This window comes from Scaptodrosophila lebanonensis, unplaced genomic scaffold (assembly GCF_003285725.1).
Source record: "Scaptodrosophila lebanonensis strain 11010-0011.00,11010-0021.00 unplaced genomic scaffold, SlebRS2 tig00000126-arrow-arrow-pilon, whole genome shotgun sequence".
In the NCBI taxonomy this organism is placed as follows: domain Eukaryota; kingdom Metazoa; phylum Arthropoda; class Insecta; order Diptera; family Drosophilidae; genus Scaptodrosophila; species Scaptodrosophila lebanonensis.
In genome coordinates, this window is record NW_022060582.1 from 975,301 (window position 1) to 1,000,729 (window position 25,429).

A 25,429-nucleotide genomic window follows, 5' to 3' on the forward strand; every position below is an offset into this window, starting at 1 on the left:
GAAGCTGCTGACTTGTTTGCCAACTTCTTCCAGTCAACTTATTCCTCTGTCTCTATTAGTAGTTCCTCCTATCCTTATAGCATATCATCTTCCCACACTATTTACGCTCCCATAATTACTGATAGCTGTCTACTTTCTGCTATCAAATCTTTAAAATCTTCATACTGTCCTGGAGCAGATAAGCCCGTGTTTGCATCATCAAGTGTGCCTCAAGGTAGCCATCTTGGCCCCTTACTTTTTACATTATTTATTAATGACCTCCCCTCTACATTGTCACACTCTCATATTCTTATGTATGCTGATGATGTGAAACTTATTCTGACTTACAAAGACCCTTCTCATTTTCATCGCCTGCACGATGATCTGAACTGCATGCAATCTTGGTGCTTAGCTAACCACTTGCACCTCATTTCACCGAATCTTGCCTTATTTAGGGACGTATACGATTGACAATGTGCCATTGCAACGTATATCGACTGTTGAAGACCTTGGGGTTCTTTTTGATTCCAAATTGAACTTCAACCTTCACATATCTAGTATTGTTAATAAGGCTAAGGGATTACTTGGATTCATTAAACGTTGGTCCAAGGAATTCAATGGCCCATATACCACTAAGCTTCTTTACACTGCACTAGTACGCCCTGTGCTTGAATACTGCTCATGCGTTTGGTGACCGCAGTATAGAAAGCAACAGGAACATATTGAGTCTGTTCAGAAGCAATTCCTTCTTTTTGCTCTACGTGGTTTAAGCTGGGATCCCAACCTCCGCTTGCCATCGTACTCTAGCAGACTGATGCTTATAAACCTTCCTTCCTTAGTACATCGTAGGACTGTTCTTGGAGTAGTTTTTCTCCACAAATTGGTTATTGGTGAGGTTGACTCCTCTTCCCTCTTAGGTCGCCTTAATTTTTCAGTTCCTTATAGACCAACAAGGAATTATTTGCCGCTTATATTGGCCAGATGCACAACCGATTACGCTTTGCACAATCGTTTTCGGGTCATGTGCAGACATTATAATGATCTTTCACATTTACATTAGACAGGACTCTCTCTCTCTGTTCTATCAAAATTATTCTTTATAATTATCTTCGGGGAAATCTCTGACCACCTACTGCTGTGAGTTGGGGCATACCTTGTCGGACTGGCAAATAAAATTCCCCCAACGTGTCGGAGGCATTAATAGACGTTATTGTACAGCTTTGTGTTAGGCTTTCTTAAGTTTAGTTTAAATTGTTATATTAAGTTATATTATATAATGGACAGAATTATTGTTGATATTCTAAATAATATAAAAATAGCCAACCATCTACTACTTCAAGCCCTAGAAGATGAGAAACACCGAGCTCAAGTGGATTATATGGAGCAACTCTCCCCAAACAGCAAACGATTCCCATTGTGGAAAGCTAAATCAGACGTAAATCACCATTACATAGACAAAGAGGAAAGTGGGCTCGCAGCAAGGCAGAGAAGGCAAATCCATTTGCCGCACATTTAGAAAAAGTCTACAAGCCACATCCAGCAACAAATAGCTTTGTGCTCCCACTAACCAATCATCTTCAAGCTACCACGCCTATCGTATTCCAAGCAGGAGAAGTTACAAGTGTCATTAAGGGCCAAGTCTTAAAGCCAAAAAAAAAGCGCCGGGCCACGATTTAATTTCCCCCACAATGATCATTGAATTTCCGAGCTGTGCTGTATATTTTCTCACCATAATTTTTAACAGCATGATGAAATGGGGCTATTATCCTCAACAATGGTGAAAATTTGTCATCACCTTGATCCATAAAGCCGCAAAGGACAAGTCTCAGCCATCATCATATAGACCTATCAGTCTCCTTCCGTGCCTATCGAAGATATTCGAAAAACTACTCCTGAATCGCATCAAGCAACACCTACAATTCAATCCCAAATCACCAATTTGGTTTTCGCGAAAAACATGGAACCATTGAACAAGTCAACCGAATAATCTCTGAGATACGAAATGCATTTGAAAAACGAGAGTATTGCTCCGCTGTTTTTCTGGAGGTCGCCCAAGCCTTTGACCGCGTTTGGCTAAATGGCTTAGTATTAAAAGTAATTAAAAAGAAAAATTATTTTAAAAAAAATTAAATTAAAAAAAAAACAATTAATTAATAATTTAAAATTAAATCTATATATATAAAACAGTTTGTCCTGACTGACTGACTGACTGACTGATTGACTGACTGACTGAATGATTGGTGATCAACGCACAGCCCAAACGGTAAAGGCTAGGAAGCTGAAATTTGGACTCAAATATCCTTTCATAGTCTAGGTCCCCACTAAGAAGGGATTTTGGAAAACTCGAGCTCCAAAGGGGGGAAAACAGGCTCCAACGTTTGTATGAAAAATCTACAGTTTCTGCATCTACAGTTTCTGATTAACTTCAAACTTAGTTTGTATACTCTCAGAACAATTCCAAGAAAAACTGTATACTTGGTTTTTTGATATTTTTTTTGGGGCCTAAAATATGGGAGTTTTCTTGTAAAAAAAATGTTGGGGCACAAAAGGAAACCGCGTCAACAGCCCACAGCCTACACGGTAAAAGCTAGGATGCTGAAATTTGGGCTCAAGTATCCTATCATGGTGTAGATGCGCACTAAGAAGGGATTTTGGAAAATTCGAGCTCCAAAAGGGGGAAAACGAGCTCCAAAATTTGTTTGAAAAATCCGCATTTTTCAACCGATCGACTTAGTTTCTAAAATCAATTAAAGGATACAAACAAAACTGCATACTTAGATTTTGTGTTGGAGCTTGAATTATTGGGGTTTTAATATTTATTCACTATTTCAAATGAAAAGTTTGTGTTATAAATTTAGTCCGATCGATTTAAAATTTGGATAATGTAATCTACGTAACTAAATCTACAACTTTGCATTCAAGAATTTTCAAAATATGCATTTTACAAAAGCAGGCAGAACAAACAATACAAAATATCAAACAGTTGGGGACAACTAAGTATACATATACACACATACAAACAGCTGTTCGTGTAGTTGCGTGCAAACGATTGAAATAGCCAAAGCAACATGTGAGACACTAATGTGTGAATGTCCATACATATGTGCACATCTATGTATGTACATATGTATCTACATATGTATGTATGTACATTCGTCTTGCACTGACAGAGCAAGAAATGTTAATTAATTGAAAATTATTTTTTAAAGTAATTTTTTCTTTGTTTAGTGCATTTGGCATTAGTGTTTTCATTAATAACTTTATGCAGCAACAACAAATATCAAATAGTTGGGGACATCACATACACACACTCACACACAACAAGCAACAGTTCGTGACTATGTGTGCGGTTCTCTACGTACGGTTGAAAAAGTAAAGAGAAACATATGTACATATGTACATATGTATGTATGCCTGTGTATGAATATAGCATGTATGTACATTCGTATTAATGTATACATTGAGCAATCGAACACAGTTGTTTGATTGTAAAAAAAAATAATGCTCTAAAAACAACAACAACTGCAAGTCATTAGCTCGCTCTTCTTCTTTCGTTTTGACCATTTAATGTTAATTGCAAAGGCAAAACGCCAAAATGTTACAGTTACCGTCGCTAGGCAACGACTGCGTAAGCGATAGTAAAGCAGAAACCGAATAACGGAGCTACGCATATTCTGCTTCGCATTGCGGGCAGATGTATGTATGTATATGATTTGTTCTTATTGATGTCAATAAATAATTAGATTTTGTTATTTAAATATTCTGCTTATTGCATTCAAACTTCGATATTTTGATGGTATCGGTGCCAGTGCTTTTTGATCGTGGCTCATCACTGCACGGCATTGACACGAGTGCCGTGTTTCATATTCCGAGTTTGTGCGTGGCCGTATTGACTCAATATGGCGCGAAAAGACTCAAATGTGAATTTAAATTTGGACTCAAGTATCGTTTCATAGTATCCATCATAGTGTAGGAGCACACTAAGAAAGGCTTTTGGAAAATTCTAGCTCCAACGGAGGGAAAACGAGCTTTAAAAAATATTAGTTATAGTGGTCATGTTCGTTTAACGAAATAGTTTGACAAGAACAAAAATGTAACGGACTACTGAACAATTTTTTGTCAAGAACAGAAAATGTTCATTTAAATACCTTAAATGCCTTCCTACTGGTAACCTTTAAGGTGAAAACATATGGGTAGGTTATGCACACACAAAATAAATACAATTGGAAACATATTGAGCCGGGTTAAGACGGGCAATACCTGCTAGTAAAATATATTTAATACATACATACATACAAAAAAGCAGATATGTTTATGTAGAGTTTCAACAGCATACATTTACATCATCTTGTCTATGCGTGGTCTTATGCAATGTGATCTTGTGTATCATTTAATGTTTATTATTAGCGATACCAAGATATATAATATAGTTTTTGAAAAATCTCTAGCTTTTTAGCGATTGCAACAAACAATATTGTAATTTAATGAGACGCGGTATTCTTTCGATTATTAGTATTGCTTTTAATGGCTTGGAAAATTGTACAAGCGAGGTTCACAGTGCCGATATTGCAAGACAAGTGATTTGCCTGCTGCCGCTACAAGTCAGCGGGCCGGCATAAGAAAAGGAATGTACAAAGAGAGCGCCACAGAGAGCGCAGTAAAGGGCGCGATAGAGAGCGAAAAGAAAAGGCTTAGAAGCTAAGTAGGGTGCTCCAACATTCGATTCGTCGCTCTGCCGCATAGTCCGTCAGGGCGTCCTTTCTCCGCTCGAAAGCCGACGGCATGTCCCTCAGCAAGCCGCTTGTTCCCGCGAAGTTCGTCACGTTGTCGCTGAAGACCATTTCCGGCAGGCCGCGCTTCCCGATGAACCTTGTAAAGACGTTAAGGACAGTATCAGTGGATAAATTAGCTACCAGTTCGAGGTGAACGGCCTTCGAGGCAAAACAAACGAATACCGCTACGTAATTTGTAGCGGGCGGTCTTCCGCGTATGCGATAGCTACCATGGAATGGGCCGCAAAGTTCGAGTCCACAAACCCTGAAAGGTCGACCTTCTCGAAGGCGATCACCTGGCAAATTTCTCATTATTTGCTCAACTAACTTGGGCTTGCATCGAAGGCAGTTATGTAAAACTGCTGAGCAAAACCTACGAGTATTTATCACCCAAATCTGTTGCTTTAGCAGCCCAACTAACATCTTAAATCGCCACAGCTCTTGCCACAGAGTTTTGGCCGCTGTGACGATGGGGCACAAAGGTCCAAGTTGCTCAGACAAACGAGATAATATATTCCGATTTGTCGGCTTCAACGAAGTAAAGCTATCCTCATGCAGATGATAACGAAATACATCATTATGAGGAGCCAGCAGGTCGTCAACATAAAAACAATTTTTAATGACATTTAACGCGACATGGTGACATCGAGCATAAGTATTTGCCAATTCAAACAACGAGCGCACAGCTAAAAATGGCGCTGATGCAGTCCCGTATGTTACAGTGTTCAATTTAAAGGACTGCAGCTCATGAGAGGCGCTTTCTCGCCAGAGAATGAGCTGGTAATTTTTGTGTTTTTCAGACACGTTTATTTGCCTGTACATCTTGGAGATGTCGGCAGTAATTGCGTATTTATTCAACCGGAAATTTACAAATGTTGAATAACGCTCCCACTGAATAGTCAGCCCAGCCATTAACGTATCGTTTAATGATAGAGCCGTTAACGTCTCACTAAAAGCGTCAAACACCACACCCAATTTGGTTGTGGGACTTTCAGGCCTCAGGACACATTGATTAGGAATATAATAGTGCTGCCCTGGAGGAGGAGATTCAAGGGCTGACATATGCCCAAGATCACTATACTCTCTCATGAAATCGTGGTGCATATCATGGAGAGTTTTATATTTTGTGAGTTTACGCTCAAGTTGTAGGAACCGCCTTTCAGCAGTTCGAAAGGAAAGGCCTAGTACAGTGGGATCGGGTTTGAACGGAAGTTCGAATTGAAAATGACCTGTAGACAGGCACTGTACTGAATTTGTGAAGTGTGCTTCACAGGCCCTTTGTTTAGCTGTCTGGCGCAAAGCCTTCGACTCATTTGGGCTCCGATCGAGTTCCCAAAAGCGTTGAACTAAGGTGTCGAGAGAACAATCATTAACTTGAGCGACAACGTTAACGCTGAATTGTTGAGGAGGTATTTGCCTTGTATATCTTCCAGCAACAACCCATCCCAGCAATGTCTTCTGCAACAATGGAAGACAGGAATTGAGCTCGATTTGCCCAACGCATAATAGCTTGTAAAAAAGTTCAGCGCCTAGGAGAATATCAACCTTGGCTGGCTTATAGAATTCTGGGTCAGCCAACTCAAAGTTTGCGGGTATTTTCCAATTCGATGTGGGCACAAAGTTACCAGGCTGACAAGTAGATATGGATTTAAGAACCCAAAAATCAGTACCAAAGCTGTGAGAATTCAAACGAGATTGCCTACTACCAGTAGTGGTTCCACCTGCCATTACAATACTCACAGCTGTGTCTTTACGCTTTAATCGAAGGCGCTGCGCAAGGTTCTCAGTCATGAGGTTCAATTGTGAGCCGCCATCAAGTAACACACGAGCAGGATGGTAATGGCCGAATCTATCTTTAATTTTTATGACTGCTGTGGCAAGAATTACTTGATCGGCACTTAAAACGTGACCTAAGTACGCTTCTGGAGGTGCGACTGCGTGTGGAGCGGGTGAATTTGGCACAGTTACAGAGTATCTGTGCAACAACGAATGGTGTGGTTTTGAACACACCCGACACTTGGAAGCCTCGCAGCTGGAAACTATATGGCCCACATTTAAACAATTGAGGCACATTTTTTGAGTCTTAGCAAACTCAAATCGCTGCATAACAGATATAGAACCGAAGGAAGGGCAAGAATAAATATTGTGATCCGCAGAACCACAATATGTGCACTTCGAAACCGGTTTTGAAGGCTTTGAAGGACCCTTTGTGCAAGAAAACGAAGCTTTACTATTTCTTGCAGGTTCTACTCGCGGTTTATTTGGAACCCGAGTTGTCTCTTCAGCCGCTAAATATTGGTAACGCCTGTTTAACTGCTTAGCGCAGTCATCCCAAGAAGGCAACTTGTCATAATAGAGCTGTTCCTCAAAACGAGATTTGGTTGCATGATCAACTTTGGCCATAACCATATGTATGATCATTGCATTCGAAATGTCCTTTTCACTTCCCAACGAAGTTAAAGACGCATAAATGGCAGAAACAGTGTCAATGATGGACCGCAAAGTAGACGCATTAGGTTTGGTCATACTTGGGATGTCAAACAATTGCGAGATAGTGTCGAAAAATATCAAACATTTGTTGTCGTACACAGACTTGAGGCTAGCAATGGCTTTCGAGTAATTGCATTCCGTTAACTGAAACGGTTTCACAACTCCTAGAGCCTCACCTGACAAGCACGATACCAAATGATTAAACTTCTCGACGTTGGTCAACGAAGGATCGTCATGAACTAGGCTTTCAAATAAGCACATAAAATTCTTAAATTCGGCATGCTTTCCACTGAATGTAGGCAGCCGCATTTTGGGTAACTGGGACCGTTGACTGGCCATCATAGAACAGTCATGAGAAGTCTGACTTTCAACTTTTTGTTTCGTTGCCTTCACATACAACGCCTTAGTTGAAATGCACAAATCCTCAAGTGGCCCTCTACTATCGTTACTTGGATTGAGACCATCCAAATCTGCGTGAAGCGCCATAGCTTTCTTTATGTAATCTTCTAACAGCTCGAGACGACACTCGAGTTCTGTTTGTTCAAACGAAATTGTCTTTAACTGAAATGCTGTTCTCATACGAGCAATATCAGCGCTAACCTTATTAAATTTCTGCAAGCATTGTACTAGTTACTAGAACTAGATTTAGCTACTACTTTTTGCTTTTCAGATTCCGACATGGTAGAGTATAACCAAAATAAACTCTAAACAAGTTGCAAATCAAAGAAAATGAAAGCCGAACTTTCCTAACAGCCCTCGCAAATAACAACGCGCTAAAACAGCAAGAGACAAACTGAAATGCACGCAGATTACGTACACACGCACTCAATACAGTATGCACGCAAGCAAAGTAGCAGTCCAAGCGATCGCACAAACAACAACGAAATCTGCAAGCAGTCTCAGCTGTTCTCAGAAAAGAGGCGTCGATTACCGCAAGCACGCTTGTAGGCAACGCTAATTCGAACGGGTAGCGGGGGGAAGTTCGTTGGCCCAGCGACAGGTGTAGCCGAAACAAGTAAAAAAGCTAAAGTCGGGTGTCCCGACTTTGAAATACTCTGTACATATGTTTACAATAATTATAGAAAATAAAAAAATTAAGAAAATAAAAAAAAAAATTTGATCGATTTTACCTCTCTCGGTATTCGAACTCACGTAAAGGGTGTATAATTGCACATTTACATAGCAATTGCGTCTGTGTGAGTGTATGTATGCCTATGCGCATCAATTCGTGTCTGTGTAAGCATTTTCGCAGTCAACCAAACAGCAACATCAACAACAGCCGCGGGCAGCGCAAATATATTTATGGCTATAACTTCTTCTTAAATCGGTCTATCATAATGAAATTTGGCATACGGACACATAATAACCAACTGGGGGTATTTCCAAAATTTTAGTTCGAAATTCCAAGAATTACGGGAGTTACGATTTGCGGGGTAGAGGGGGGAGGGAGGGGAATTCCAAAATATACATTTTCTGCGTATTCACATAAGGCATCTGGGACTAAAATTTGGTGTTCCTAGGTCTTATAGTCTCCGAGATATAGGCGATTATACGAATGGAAAATCGGGAAAACCCCCATAGGGGGGAAGTGGGGGGGAAAATCAAAAAAATAAAACAAACATAAAACAAATTTGGTGTCTCTATCTCTTATAGTCTCTGAGATCCAGGTGTTCATACGGACGGACAGACGGACAGACGGACAGACAGACAGACAGGGCTAGATCGACTCGTCTCGTCATGCTGATCAAGAATATATATACTTTGTGGGGTCTGCCACGCCTCCTTCTGCCTGTTACATTTTTCAGCTCCCGCAAACCTAATATACTCTTGTACATTTCATGTACAGAGTATAAAAAGGCGCGCACAAAAGAGAGAGCGACAAAATTCTTTGCTACGCTAGCGGCTCAAGCAACAACAAAGCTATGTTTGTATGTATGTATGCAGCTGATGCAACAAACATCTACCGAAGTAACCAACACAATATAAATAAAAATAACTTCAGAATATTTCTTTTCGATGTTAAGAGTCAGCTTAATAGCCCTTTTTTAATTGTTGTGGTTTGTTTTGCCTCGAGGTTTGTTAGTAGTTATGTATGTTTATGATGGTGTATAATTTGTTAATTTATGCAAGGTGTGGTGTATGTGCGTATGTATATGTATTTGTGTATGTAATGTGGTTGCACAAATAATTTAAGTGCCAAAAATTGAGCCCGTGTATGCTTATACGTACTATATATACATATGTATGTATGTACGTATGTGACTAGGTTTAGACAACTTTCGCTTGCACAAATTTGCAGCAATTAAACTTCTTAGAGCTTTATGCTCAATTGTTGGCACAGAATACCTGTAAGCTCTCACAGGAGTCCACTGAAACTTCCCTGGATTCCGAGCTACGATCACCCATTAGCCAAGCCGAGCGATAGTACCACAAGTAGGGCAGACAGCAGCTCCACAATCCAAACAAGCAGTTGTAGTTGATTGTATCCAGAACACCAAGGCACCAAACTCCAAATCCAAATAAATGTAGCAGGATGGTATCCAATCGACACCAGCCTCAAACAAACGAGTAGTTTTCACACGACCGCGCACAAAAACCAAGCCACAAAGCCCGCAAACAAACGAGAAAATAATCTTAAGAAAACTCATGTCCCTGCTCGGGCGCCAATGAAAAATCGCTAGCTTTTTAGCGATTGCAACAAACAATATTGTAATTTAATGAGACGCGGTATTCTTTCGATTATTAGTATTGCTTTTAATGGCTTGGAAAATTGTACAAGCGAGGTTCACAGTGCCGATATTGCAAGACAAGTGATTTGCCTGCTGCCGCTACAAGTCAGCGGGCCGGCATAAGAAAAGGAATGCACAAAGAGAGCGCCACAGAGAGCGCAGTAAAGGGCGCGATAGAGAGCGAAAAGAAAAGGCTTAGAAGCTAAGTAGGGTGCTCCAACAGTTTTAATTAGAAATATAATGATCGAATGGTGTGGACGGTGAACACGTAGTAGATGCTAATATCGGCTTATGTAGCTTATGTTCTCTGCTTCGTCGGCTGCCTGCTGACTTTTTTAACGGCTTCTCTGCTTCTACTGCTGACTTCTGCATTTCAATGTTCGGCTGACGACTGTGTTCAAACTAACTACTTTAACCCGAAATGAGTACCAAGTACTGATGACGATGCTGCTTCTAGGTGTTCCGCCATTCTCACTATCCTGCCTTCTCATCTTACATTTTTGATTTTATTTATTTATTTATTTATTTATTTAAATCAACAAGTAGTTCTGTCGATTTATTCAAAAACAATATATATGTATTAACATATTATATATATATTAAGATTTAAAATTAAAAATACAAATATGATTAATATAACAAAGTCTTAACTTACAAGATAAGAAAGCCTACAAAAAAGCTGTACAATAACGTCTATAAATGCCTCCGACACGTTGGGGGAATTTTATTTGCCAGTTGGCCAGCTATGCCCCGATTCACAGCCATATGTGGTCAGAGACATTATAGACCTGAAAATCTAAACAAATAGTATGTAGAAGAGGAAAATTAATTCTACTTAGGAGCTAATTAGAAAAAGTAAGGAGTAGAAAGAGACAGAGGTAAAGAGGGAGAGAAAGGAAGAAAAAGAGAAACTGGGAAAGAGAAAGATGGAACAAGAAAGACAAAAGGAGAAAGAGGGAAATCTCCAACCCGGTGGGGGAAAGTTTTAAGCCAGTCCGGCCAGCTATGCCCCAACTCACAGCAGTAAGTGGTCAGAGATTTCCCCGAAGATAATTATAAAGAATAATTTTGATAGAACAGAGAGAGAGAGTCCTGTCTAATGTAAATGTGAAAGATCATTATAATGTCTGCACATGACCCGAAAACGATTGTGCAAAGCGTAATCGGTTGTGCATCTGGCCAATATAAGCGGCAAATAATTCCTTGTTGGTCTATAAGGAACTGAAAAATTAAGGCGACCTAAGAGGGAAGAGGAGTCAACCTCACCAATAACCAATTTGTGGAGAAAAACTACTCCAAGAACAGTCCTACGATGTACTAAGGAATGAAGGTTTATAAGCATCAGTCTGCTAGAGTACGATGGCAAGCGGAGGTTGGGATCCCAGCTTAAACCACGTAGAGCAAAAAGAAGCAATTGCTTCTGAACAGACTCAATACTTTCCTGATTCTTTCTATACTGTGGAGACCAAACGCATGAACAGTATTCAAGCACAGGGCGTACTAGAGCAGTGTAAAGAAGCTTAGTGGCATAAGGGTCATTAAAGTCCTTGGACCAACGTTTAATGAATCCAAGTAATCCCTTGGTCTTATTGACAATACTAGATATGTGAAGGTTGAAGTTCAATTTGGAATCAAAAAGAACCCCAAGGTCTTCAACAGTCGATATACGTTGCAATGGCACATTGTCAATCGTATACGTCCCTAAATAAGGCAAGGTTCGGTGAAATGAGGTGCAAGTGGTTAGCTAAGCACCAAGATTGTATGCAGTTCAGATCATCGTGCAGGCGATGAAAATGAGAAGGGTCTTTGTAAGTCAGAATAAGTTTCACATCATAAGCAGGGGAGGTCATTAATAAATAATGTAAAAAGTAAGGGGCAAACACACGCTTAGAAATGTGCGACCTAAGCCAGATCCGTTGGGATCTGTCTTTTAGATAAGACGAAATCCAACACAAAAAAGCGGAGGGAAATCCTATACGACTTAGCTTAAAGAGCAGAAGATCATGGTTCACAGATTCAAATTCTTTACTGAAGTCAGTGTAAACGACATCAGTCTGCATTTTTAGAATAAATGCTTCATTTACCAAGGAAGTAAATTCCAGCAAACTGGTCGTAGTAGACCGTCTCTTCATGAATCCATGTTGAGCTGGAGATATGACAGATTTACAGAGGTGCTGCAAAGTGCTGCAAACTATTTTTTCAAATAATTTTGGTATGGCAGACAACTTTGCAATTCCTCTGTAGTTTGAAATATCAGACTTACCACCCTTTTTATAAAGAGGAATAATAAAAGATTCTCTCCAAATAGTTGGAAAGATTGAGGAACCAAGTGACAGATTATGGTTGTAAAAGGGAACTAGAACACTCCTTGAGAACACAACTAGGAATGTTGTCTGCTTCAGGAGAGTATGAAGATTTTAAGGATTTGATAGCAGAGAGTAGACAGCTATCAGAAATTATGGGAGCGTAAATAGTGTGGGAAGATGAAATGCTATAAGGATAAGAGGTATTACTAATAGAGACAGAGGAATATGTTGACTGGAAGAAGTTGGCAAACAAGTCAGCAGCTTCAGAATCGTTGCTGGCTTTTTTGTCACCAAGGAAAAATGATGAAGGAAGGGAAGCAGATTTACGTTTAGAGTTAACGAACTTATAGAATTGTTTAGGGTCCTGTGCAAATTGCATCTTGCATCGGGCAAGGTAATTATTATAACATTGTGAATTAAGGAGAGCAAAATTGGATTTCGCTAAAGAGTATTTATAGAAGTCAATAGATAGGCCCGACTGCTTATACTTTTTAAAGTATCTAGATTTAACATTTTTTAAGTTTGAAAGTCTTGGTGAAAACAAAGGAGGTTTTGATGACGCAGACGATATGACACTATTTGGGATACAGACATCAAAAAGAGCATTAATAGTGTCATAGAAAAACTTGACGGCTATGTTGATGTCAACAGCACTATACAAATAAGACCAATTAGTTGCTGCAATAAGTTCGTTTAGCAAAGAAAAATTTCCTTTGCGAAAGCACAAGTTAGTATTTTTGGGAATAAGTGCTGGAGTAGAGGTAGGGTTTGAAATTGAGAGGGAAATTTGCAAAGTAGGGTGGTAAGAATCTTCAGGCAGTATAAGGGGAGAAGACCTACAGATAACTGTACTAGCAGGGTCGGTGACAAAGACGAGATCAAGCATTCTGCTTAAGTGATTAGGTATAGAATTAATTTGGAACAATGAAAGGTCAAACAAGCAGTCTAAACAGGCATGCTCTGCCGAGGGTACCAAATAATTAGACTGATTGAAGAATGACCATTCAATGTTAGGCAAATTAAAATCACCTACCACAACGAACGCGTCACTGTCACGTAGGAGATTAGAGATTCCTTTTATACAGGTTATATGTTCCATATAGACCTGTATATCAGAAGAGGGAGGTATATAAGAACAACAGATGTATAGTGCAAAAGACGGAAAAGATACTCTTACAGCAACAAATTCAACATCATTAGGTACATTTACATCAATTATTTCCGACCGATAGGAGGAATTGACTGCAATCAGTACGCCTCCGCCACGTCGAGCCGGACGATCTCGTCGAAAGATACAAAAATTATCTGATAAGATTTCGTTATCAGAAATCGTGGGATTTAACCACGTCTCTGAGAACGCAATAATATCAGATTCAAACGAAAAACTACTAAGAAATAAACTACTGAGCTTGGACACAATACCCCTAACATTCTGATATAGAATGCTTAACGAAAGTGGACGAGCTCCTAGTTTTTTGAAGTCGAGCTTGAGGTTGGCTGCCAGCAGACCAGCAGACTGTAAGTTGACCGGCAAAGAGCGAGCTCGTTTTTTCTGCCTAAACTCATGTACAATCATTTGTGGCGGCCAGAATTTTGGGTCACAAATAGTTGTAAATGATTCAGGCGGTACACTTATTTTGAACGAGGCTATTTCTCGGGGCTCGGAAAAGCTAAACTTAGAAATAGATACAGCAGCTGTCGACTTACTTGCGATATAGGCAGCGATAGCCTCACAAGAAGTATCAGGGGACAACCGAGACACGAAAACTTGCTTTCTAGGAGCTACCACTGTAAGAGACGGGGGCAGAGGAAGGGCCGCACATTCTACAGCTCCTGAAGAAACTATAGGAAACTATATAATTATGTCCAAGCAGCAACAAGAACAACAGAGCTTCGGCAGAGATTGTGTTTATGGCTATAAATTCCATCAATATTGAGCTATAATGATGAAACTTGACATACGGATACATAATCACAAACTGAATGTATAAGCCAAATTGCAAATGCGCCCAGTTAGTTCTTATGTGTCCGTATACCAAGTTTCATCATGATAGACCAATTTAGCAGGAAGTTATAGTCAAAATATTGTTGCTGTCCGCAGCTGTTGTTGATGCTTTGGTTGAGTGCAAACATTCTTACACAGACACGAATAGACGCGCATAAACATACATACACTCACATAGGTGCAATTGCTATGGAAATGTGTAATTGTGCACCCTTTCCGTGATGTCGAATACCGAGAGAGGTAAAATTGATCCAAAATTTTTTTTTAATTTTCTAAATTTTTAATTTCTGTAATTATTCTAAGCATATGTACAGAGTATTTCAAAGTCGGGACACCCGACTTTAGCTTTTTTACTTGTTTTTTAACATAAATTGAACATTGAACACTCGAATCAACATGGAGCACTGAACGTAATACCGTGTGGTAGCGATTACTTTCCTATTACTATAAATATCATCCTAATTTACTTCCAAATTTAGACTAGAAAATGCCAATTGGCCAAAATTTACCAGCGCATCCGAGCAATTTTCTATAAACAAGTCCCCTAGCCATAACATCAATAAGGAAACTGCAAATATAACCAAAATTATTAGACGGACAGCAAACATTTCAATACACCAAACCCATCCCCTACATAAACGCAAGTTAAACGTGTCTTGGTAGAACGATAAATTATAACAATACAAAGACATTAAAAACCAACATTGGTCAATACTAAAACACAACATTACAACACCCAATATAATAAATTACGAAAGATCAAACGCACAATTTAAAAGAGAGCTTAACTTAGAAAAAAGGGCTGCTCTAAAAAATGCACAGCTTAAATAAATCCCTTAACTCCCACCTCCAGAATATGGTCTAACATTATAACCTTCTGAGGTACCATTCACTGTATAATCAGCCCATTCACACTGTCTCCAATAACTTGCAAACAAAGTATCACTGAGGTACTGTGCCGACACTGGTCAACAGAATCCGATGATAGTCTTTTCTATACCTCATTCTGAAACCACAAATGCATGATATTTAATAATATCAGCCATTCCGCAAACTTCTTTGAAAATCCTATCCTTATGATTGAATTGCACAGCGCATTAACTAAACTTAACGGCAGAACACCAGGTCTATACCGAATCTCAATGCTCAAGAACTTACATCCATCAGTAAAGCAAAGACTTCTTAACCTCTTTAACTCTATCTTATTGTCATCAACTCCCCATAACTTCAAACTGAGTAAGATTATCCCACTTAATAAACCAAACACAAATAAAACATCCATAACTTCATTTCCCTTAATTTATGTATCTCCAAGCTGTGAGACAAGATGGCTCGTCACACGCAACAAATCAATCGATAGTCGGCAATCCGTATTCCGAATTGGAAAATCACTATCCCATTCTCTAGGTGCACTAGATTATTAGCAAATACCAAAAAGTAAAAAAGCTAAAGTCGGGTGTCCCGACTTTGAAATACTCTGTACATACTATATGCTTACAATAATTATAGAAAATAAAAAAAATTAAGAAAATTAAAAAAAACAAGAGAGAACGCTACAGTCGAGCAAGCCCGACAGTCAAATAGCCTGTACTCTCCACAAAAAAGAAAAATTTAAAAAGAAAAATTTTTTAAATTTAAATTATTAAAAAAAAATTAATTAATTAATTAAATTAAATTAGAAGACATGTTTATGTTCAGTTTTAACAGCATACACTTACTTCACGTGCCTATGCGTGTATGTATGCAGCATACAGTTGAACCAAAGCAGCAGCAACAACAACAGCTTCTGCCGGCAGCGCTGCCCGCAGCTGCAGGCAGCGCATGAACAGCGATTTATTTATGGCTATCTTTATAATTGACCTATCATGATGGCATACGGACAAATAGCTACGAACTGGATTTGATTGGCATATAGCCAAATTTGACTTCAAAATTCCAAGAATTACCGGAGTTAGGTAAACCACGAATTGCGGGGGAGTGGGGGGGTGTATCAAAAAAAAAAACACAAACTCGTTCTGCCTAGGGCTTAGGAATCTGAATGCCAAGTTTGGTTATCCTAGCTATTGTACTTGCTGAGATCGTTGCGCTCATACAGACAGACGGACGGACGTACGGACAGACGGACATGGCTATATCGACTTGTCTTGTCATCATGATCAATAATATATATACTTTGTGGGGTCTGCCACGCCTCCTTCTGTGTGTTACATACATTCGCACAAAACTAGTATAGCCTTTCACCCTTTGGGTACAGGCTATAAAAATTTTGATCGATTTTACCTCTTTTGGTATTCGAACTCACGTAAAGGGTGTATAATTGCACATATACAAAGCAATTGCGTCTATGTGAGTGTATGTACATATGTATATGCTCGTATATTCGTGTCTGTGTAAGCATGTTCACAGTCAACCAAAGCACCAGCCTCAACAACAGCCGCGGGCAGCGCTGCAGCAGCAAATATATTTATGGCTATAAATTCTTGTTAAATCGGTCTATCATGATGAAACTTGGCATACGGACACATAATTACTAACTCGGGGTATTTGCAAAACTTTAGTTCGAAATTCCAAGAATTACGGGAGTTACGATTTGCATAGGAGAGGGGGTTGGGAGGGAAATTCCAAAATACACATTTTCTGCGTATTCATATAAGGCATCTTGGACTAAAATATGGTGTCCGTAGGTCTTATAGTCTCCGAGATATAGGCGATTATACGAATGGAAAATCGGGAAAACCCCCATAGGGGGGAAAATCAAAAAAATAAAACAAACTCGTATAGCGTACACACATAAGGCATCTTTGTGCAAAATTTGGTGTCTCTATCTCTTATAGTCTCTGAGATCCAGGTGTTCATACGGACGGACAGACCGACAGACAAGCCTAGATCGATTCGTATTGTCACGCTGATCAAGAATATATATACTTTGTGGGGTCTGCCACGCCTCCTTCTGCCTATTACATTTTTCAGCTCCCGCAAATCTAACATACTCTTGTACATTTCATGTACAGAGTATAAAAGCCACTGTTCAATAATATCCATAGACTTCGCTAAAGCCTTTGACAAAATAGGACTCCACACAATAGTTGATGAACATATACAATGGAAAATACGCCCAAAAATGATCAGATATATAAAAAACTTCATGACAAACCAAAGGATATTGGTCAGCTTCGTCAAATATAAGTCCCTCCTATCAGTTATCCTTTATCTTATAGCTTTCAATAAACTCAACAAAACCTTCCATAAACAATTCAATTTCTGTGCATATGTGCATTTTTAATTAATTTAAAAAAATAATACAAGTATTAATTAACTTAAATAGAAATTATTCAATACATATACACATAAGTGGAGACATGTTCATGTACAGTTTGAACAGCATACATTTACATCAGAATCGTGTCTCTGCGTCTTTATATGCGTGTATGTATGCAGCACAAAGTTGAACCAAAGCAGCAACAACAACACCAGCTATGAGCAGAGCTTCAAGCAGAGCATTGATTTTATTTATGGCTATAACTTTCTTTCCCAAAAAATACCACACCAAGCAGTTTACAAGCAACATTTACAAGCAACAGTTTACAAGCAACATTTCCTCGAATTAAAAAACTCACTCCAACCATACAAATTCATATACACCTACGGCTCAAAATCAAAATCTGGTACATCATTTAGCATCACAACCACCAAATCCACGATTGAAAATGGTCTACTTCCATATTTTAGCTCCATATACACAGCAGAAATAATAGCTATTCTTCAAGGAATTAAATTCGCAAAAGTAATCGCAATCCGCCAGCTACTTCAAATTCTCCACAAATATAGTAGTTCTAGCTTGGGGTCCCGGATACTGCGATATTCAGGGAAACGAACGATCCGATGCCTCCGCAAAACAAACCATAAAATTCCCCCTCATTCTCAATCCAAACAATAATATAAGGGTCATTACAAAATTAATAAAAGAACATTACAATGTTCCCTATAAATCATACATGTGGAATTTAACAAATCTACGATACAAAACAATAAATCGGCTGACGACTGTGTTCAACGTGCGGCTGACTACTACGTACATAGTAGTAGCAAACTAACTACTTTAACCCGAAATGAGTACCAAGTACTGATGGCGATGCTGCTTCTAGGTGTTCCGCCATTCTCACTATCCTGCCTTCTCATCTTACATACATAATTATGTCCAAGCAGCAACAAGAACAACAGAGCTTCGGCAGAGATTATGTTTATGGCTATAAATTCCTTCAATATTGAGCTATATATTGATGAAACTTGGCATACGGATACATAATCACAAACTGGATGTATATGCCAAATTTGAGTTCAAAATTCCAAGAATTACGGGAGAAATGGAAAATCACTAATTGCGGGGGAGTGGGCGGTGTATCACAATAAAAAAACAAGTCGAGCAGGCTTAGCTCTTAAATAACCTGTGCCACCCCACAAAAAAATTTTTTTTTTTAAATTTAGCTAATTAAATTAATCAAAAATGAACAAACTTGTCCTTTCTCGGGCGTTGAAGAATCTGAATACCATGTTTGGTAATTATAACTCTTATTCTTTCTGAGATCCTTGCGTTGTCGGCTTGTCAACCTGATCCAAAAATTAAAATTTTTATTAAATAATGCACGATTAATGTAAAAAATAATTTATGCATATGATCAATGAAAAAACTTCAACAAATCCAACTAAGTTCCATTTTCAGGCGAAATAGTGCGTCATAATTATGAACGTGTAGTTGACTTTATATGGTAACATTTTTTGTAGGGGGGAAACGACACTGGCGCCACTTGTGTTACAGAAAATGTTGTCGTTCGAGCCGACGAAACCCTGAAGTAAGAAGTTTCACTTCAAAAAACAAACATGACCTGCCTAGGGCTTAGGGGCACCTGGTAAGTTTTGTAATTCTAGGTTTTCTACCTTCTGAGATCCTTGCGCTCATACAGATGGACATGGCTATATCGACTCGGTTTGTCACCCTGATCAAGAATATATATACCTCGTGGGGTCTGCCACGCCTTCTTCTGCCTGTTACATACATTCGCACGAAACTAGTATAGCCTTTCACCCTTTGGGTGCAGGCTATAAAAAATATAACACGTACAAGAGTCGTTAAGTTACATTTGTGCAGCACAGAGTTAAGCCAAAGCAACAACAACAAATATTACATAAATGCCTATAACTTCCGTTAAAATCGGCACATCAAGGCAACATATAATCATTAACAAGTACCTCCAATATTTGGCAAAAATAAAACAAACTTGACAGCGTAGACACATAAGGCATATTTGTGCAAAATTTGGTGTATTGTCTCTGAGATCCAGGTATTCATACGGACACACAGACAAACAGACTGATCAAGAATATACTTGTATAAATACTTTGTGCGGTCTGCACGCTTCGTTCTGCCTGTTACATCTTTCGCATCCCGCAAACCTAATATACTCTTGGACATTTCATATACAGAGTAAAACAACAACAAATAACAAATTACTGTCAATTGATAAAGACAAATATTTAATATATTATGTTCCGTGAAAAAATTAAATAAAAATGTAGTATACATTTTTTGCATGGAATACAAATGACGATTTCTATAAAATTAAAGTTTCGTTTTTAAAATAATTTTTTACTGTGTACTATGTACTAGTGCATACATTTGAGAATTCCTAACAAAGATTTATTCGCGTGATATTCTCGTAGCAAAAACGATAGTCAACTTGAATGCTAATGAATATGAACAAATAATATTTATGTACCTATGCATCTATGTACCTAATGTTCTTAGGGGTTATATACTATTAGCGTTTGCGCAAGAGTTCCCATATCTTAAGCTCCATTCCTGCGTAGCACCAAAAGCCACTGAAAATTTTCAGTATACTTGTACAAAACTTGCAAAAATATCAAAATTTTCTTAAATACCCATTCTTATTCTTATGAACTCACACGCTAACAAAACCTACATATATCACCACCAGCATTTGCTTATGTACCAGTTTTTACTGATACACACATACATATATGAAACACATACTCTTATTGCTATGTTCGTATTTTATACAAGCATCAGCAGATGACTGTGCATATATATAAGTGTATGTGTTCGTATTCATGTGCACGTCTAATTCTCTAAAATGTGAAATTTTACAATCGCCTAGTGCAGATTTCTCATTCCACGCAAGCACTCTCACGACGCAGGATGACTGCTGTAGCCGTTGCCTAGACAGGACTTATTCTACCGCCGTCCGCTGCTTGACCAGAAACCAACCAGCTCTATCCGTGGAAAATGCCCACAACAAGTCTGACGGTCCCCAACAGCACCAAACTCCCACTCACGTATTCGATGGCAGTGTCAGTTATACGCCACACACCCAGCCTCATTCGCATTCGCATATGTATATATACAACATATATATATATATATATATATATATATATATATATATAGATATATACATTCACTCTTATCCTTTTCACATGTCGCAAGTCGTATGCAAACATTTTGCAGAAACAGTTCGTTCCTTGGTCTTCGCTTTATCTTCATGTTAGACCCTTACTTATTGTGGGCTGGTCAGCAGCGTCGCAATTGCCGTTGCCATCCCAGCCATGCCGTGTCATGCAGGCCCGGCTGGCCAACGCGGTTGCTGACGTCGTCTCAGCTGATGTAGATGTTTCTACTTCCAAAGCTTTATTCAGCCTCTATGCCAACGGCTTCAGCTTCGTATGTGTCGTCCATACTTCTAAGAGTGAATGCTTTGCGTGTGTGTGTTCGTTTGTGTTTGTGGGGGAAATTGAGTAGTGGGCATTGTGGGTGGGAGTTAGAGAAGAGTGATTCCGTCCCGTCTACTTGCCTGTGTTTGTGCAGATGTCCGCTTCGAAATTCGCATACACAGCAGTGGTCAACTATGGAAATTATCGATCGACTTGCTTTTCCTTTGGTGCCAGGTGGTTGGGAGCAATGATGAAAGCGTGGCGTCGGCAGCAGAAGCAATCTGCGCTGCGACGTGAGTTGGTGTACCGTGTGGGGAGACGTCACCATCCTCTTTCCCTTTGTCGCTGTCGTATAAGCAATGGCGCAACTGGAAGGACAGGAAGGCAAAGGAATGAGCTCGCATTCAAGCTAAACGGCAAGAACGTTAGCGGCAGCAGTGGCAGCGACAGCTAAGAGATGCCCAAAAAGAAATTGTGGACTTTTACATTATGTATAGAAGTATGGGCGTGGGGTTTAGTGAGTATGAGTTTTGTCGTATATGTTTGCACACATACACGCACGTTTAAAAACCCACCTACATACATAGATATGTAGAAATATATATACATGGACATAGGTCGTCTGCCGAGATGTCCCCATGCTACTTGCCCATCCAGTAGTCTGTGTTTTGGTCGGTCTAGGCATTGAACACAACACTCTCCACGTCTGCATTAAAGACAGAACAAGTGGACAGACTGAAGAATAAACTGGACCCACATAGACGCACATATGTATGTAAATATATACATACGTGTATGTCTGTATATGTGGAATATGTATTGAAAGGGGAGAGGAACCATAACAACGTGGCAGATATGAGGAAACAAATGAGTAGCGAAGGAAATTGCTGATATTGTACAAAAAGATTTTTGCTGGGGCTTGGCTTTGACGTTACTTTACTATATTTTATAAGAGCCTAAAAAATGTTCAGCCTTAATATGAAGCCAACTAATACGAACTCAATTTATGGAATGCCTAACTTTTAAAAAGTTTCTAATTAATTTCATTTATATAAAATCTAGTCAATGAATTGAATATATTTATTTGCAAACCTCCAAAGTATCCTATTATACCTTACAGTCTATAAGTAAGTGGTGCATTTATTATTTACTTGTTCCGATACTTATAATGCCTAGAAGGTGGCTAGCAGATCCCATGTCCCATACTACCATGTCACTAAGTAGCACGGTGAAATTGTGTCTTTCCACTCCTATTCATTGATGCAAATAGTATATGTTTGCCACATGGACAATTGGATGATTAATTTTAAGCCCCTAGTGCCTTATTTTTCTATCCGGATTAATCTCTATACAAGTATATATAAAACAGTTTGTCCTGACTGACTGATTGGCAATCAACGCACAGCCCAAACGGTCAGAGCTAGGAAGATGAAATTTTGACAAAAGTTCTCTCTTATGGTGTAGGTGAGCACTAAGAAGCGATAATGGAAAATTCTAACGCCAAAGGGGGGAAAACGGGCTCCAAATATTGTATGGCAAATCTGCAATTTTTATTTGATTGGCTTCAAACTCGGTTTGTGTAATCTATAAAAGAATTCAAAAAACACTGCATACTTGTACTTTATTTTTCACCATTTTTCCTGGTGCATGAAAAATTTAATTTTTTCTTTGTTTAGTACACTTGGCAGTAAAGTTTTAATTAATAAATAAAATCGAATTTTTCTTTACTCTATACACTAACAATGCTAAAGTCGAGCAGGCTCAACTCTTAAATACCCTGTACTAGGGATGGGCATGTGCCGGATATTTTCGGCCCGACACAACACGGCCACGAAATGAACCTTTGGAAACACGCACGCGCACGCAAGACGAAAATATTTCTAAACACGGCCCAACACGAACATGTCATTAAATGTAAAAACGAAAAATATATCCATATTAAGCACTTTAAATTTGTATTAAAGAATATGTATTCATCTATATTTGAGCTAAGAAGTCGAGCTGGTCGCTTATTTAAAATTTCTCCAGACACGAACAAAAAACTCGCTCACTTGTTAGAAAACCAGTGAGGGATAGTGAATATGTATGTATATGTCTTGATATATGCCTTAGCAATTTCAAATAATTTTTTTAGCTTTTTTCCAGTTCTTGAACATACAAATTCCTGGATCAACAGCAGTACATATATAGTTATATATTTCAAAATATATTTTTGACCCACCCAGAAATTTTTTTTTCCATTATTAGTGTCCAATAATTAACAAAAGCCGTGTTGACTATTTTTATACTCTGTACATAAAATGTACAAGAGTATATTAGGTTTGCGGGAGCTGAAAATGTAACAGGCAGAAGGAGGCATGGCAGACCCCACAAAGTGTATATATTCTTGATCAGCATGACGAGACGAGTCGATCTAGCCCTGTCTGTCTGTCTGTTCGTATGAACACCTGGATATCAATCTTAATTTTTATACGTGTACCCAAAGGATGAAAGGGTATACTAGTTTTGTGCGAATGTATGTAACAGACAGAAGGAAGCGTGGCAGACCCCACAAAGTATATTATATATTCTTGATGAGGATGATTCATAACTTCCGTAATTTTTGGTATTTTCTACTGAAATTTGGCAAATACCTCCAATTAGTGATTGTGTCTGTACGCCAAGTTTCATCAACTTTGTGCTGCATACATACACGCATATAATATATATATGTATGAATGCATGTGCTGAATATTTTATATTTAATTGCATTAATTAATTTATTTTTTTGTGGATATATATATATATATATATATATATATATATATATATATAGAGCTAGGAGGCTGAAAATTGGACACATGTTGTCTTCAGTGGTGTAGGTGAGCACTAAGAAGGTTTTGGAAAATTCGAACGCCAAAGGGGGAAAACGGGCTCCAACGTTTGTATGAAAAATCTACAATTTTCATCCAATTAACTTCAAACTTAGTTTGTATACTTTCAAAAAGAAGAACAAGAAAAACTGTATACTTGGTTTTTCACCATTTTTCCTGGGGCATGAAAAAGGGGGGTTTTCCGTGGAAAAATTGAAACACAATCAACACCCCACAGCCCAAACGGTAAAAGCTAGGAAACTGAAATTTGGGCTCAAGTATCCTATCATGGTGTATATATATATAAAACAGTTTGTCCTGACTGACTGATTGGCAATCAACGCACAGCCCAAACGGTTAGAGCTAGGAGGCTGAAAATTGGACACATGTTGTCTTCAGTGGTGTAGGTGAGCACTAAGAAGGTTTTGGAAAATTCGAACGCCAAAGGGGGAAAACGGGCTCCAACGTTTGTATGAAAAATCTACAATTTTCATCCAATTAACTTCAAACTTAGTTTGTATACTTTCAAAAAGAAGAACAAGAAAAACTGTATACTTGGTTTTTCACCATTTTTCCTGGGGCATGAAAAAGGGGGGTTTTCCGTGGAAAAATTGAAACACAATCAACACCCCACAGCCCAAACGGTAAAAGCTAGGAAACTGAAATTTGGGCTCAAGTATCCTATCATGGTGTAGATGCGCTCTAAGAAGGGATTTTGGAAAATTCGAGCTCCAAAGGGGGAAAAGTAGCTCCAAAGTTTGTTTTAAAATTCTGCATTTCTGAATCGATCAACTTTAAATTTGGTTTTTATAATCTATAAAAGAATACAAACAAAACTGCATACTCGGTTTTTCGAAATTTGTGTTGGAGCTTGAATTATTGGGGTTTTCTTGGGGCACAAAAGGAAACCGCGTCAACAGCCCACAGGCCAAACGGTAAAAGCTAGGATGCTGAAATTTGGGCTCAAGTATCCTATCATGGTGTAGATGCGCACTAAGAAGGGATTTTGGAAAATTCGAACTCCAAAAGGGGGAAAACGAGATCCAAAGTTTGTTTGAAAAATCCGCATTTTTCAACCGATCGACTTAAAACTTAGTTTCTAAAATCAATTAAAGGAAATTTGTGTTGGAGCTTGAATTATTGGGGTTTTAATATTTATTCACTATTTCAAATGAAAAGTTTTTGTTATAAATTTAGTCCGATCGATTTAAAATTTGGATAATGTAATCTACGTAACTAAATCTACAACTTTGCATTCAAGAATTTTCAAAATATGCATTTTACAAAAGCAGGCAGAACAAACAATACAAAATATCAAACAGTTGGGGACAACTAAGTATACATATACACACATACAAACAGCTGTTCGTGTAGTTGCGTGCAAACGATTGAAATAGCCAAAGCAACATGTGAGACACTAATGTGTGAATGTCCATACATATGTGCACATCTATGTATGTACATATGAAATGTTAATTAATTGAAAATTATATAATATAACATTTTTAAAAGTAATTTTTTCTTTGTTTAGTGCATTTGGCATTAGTGTTTTCATTAATAACTTTATGCA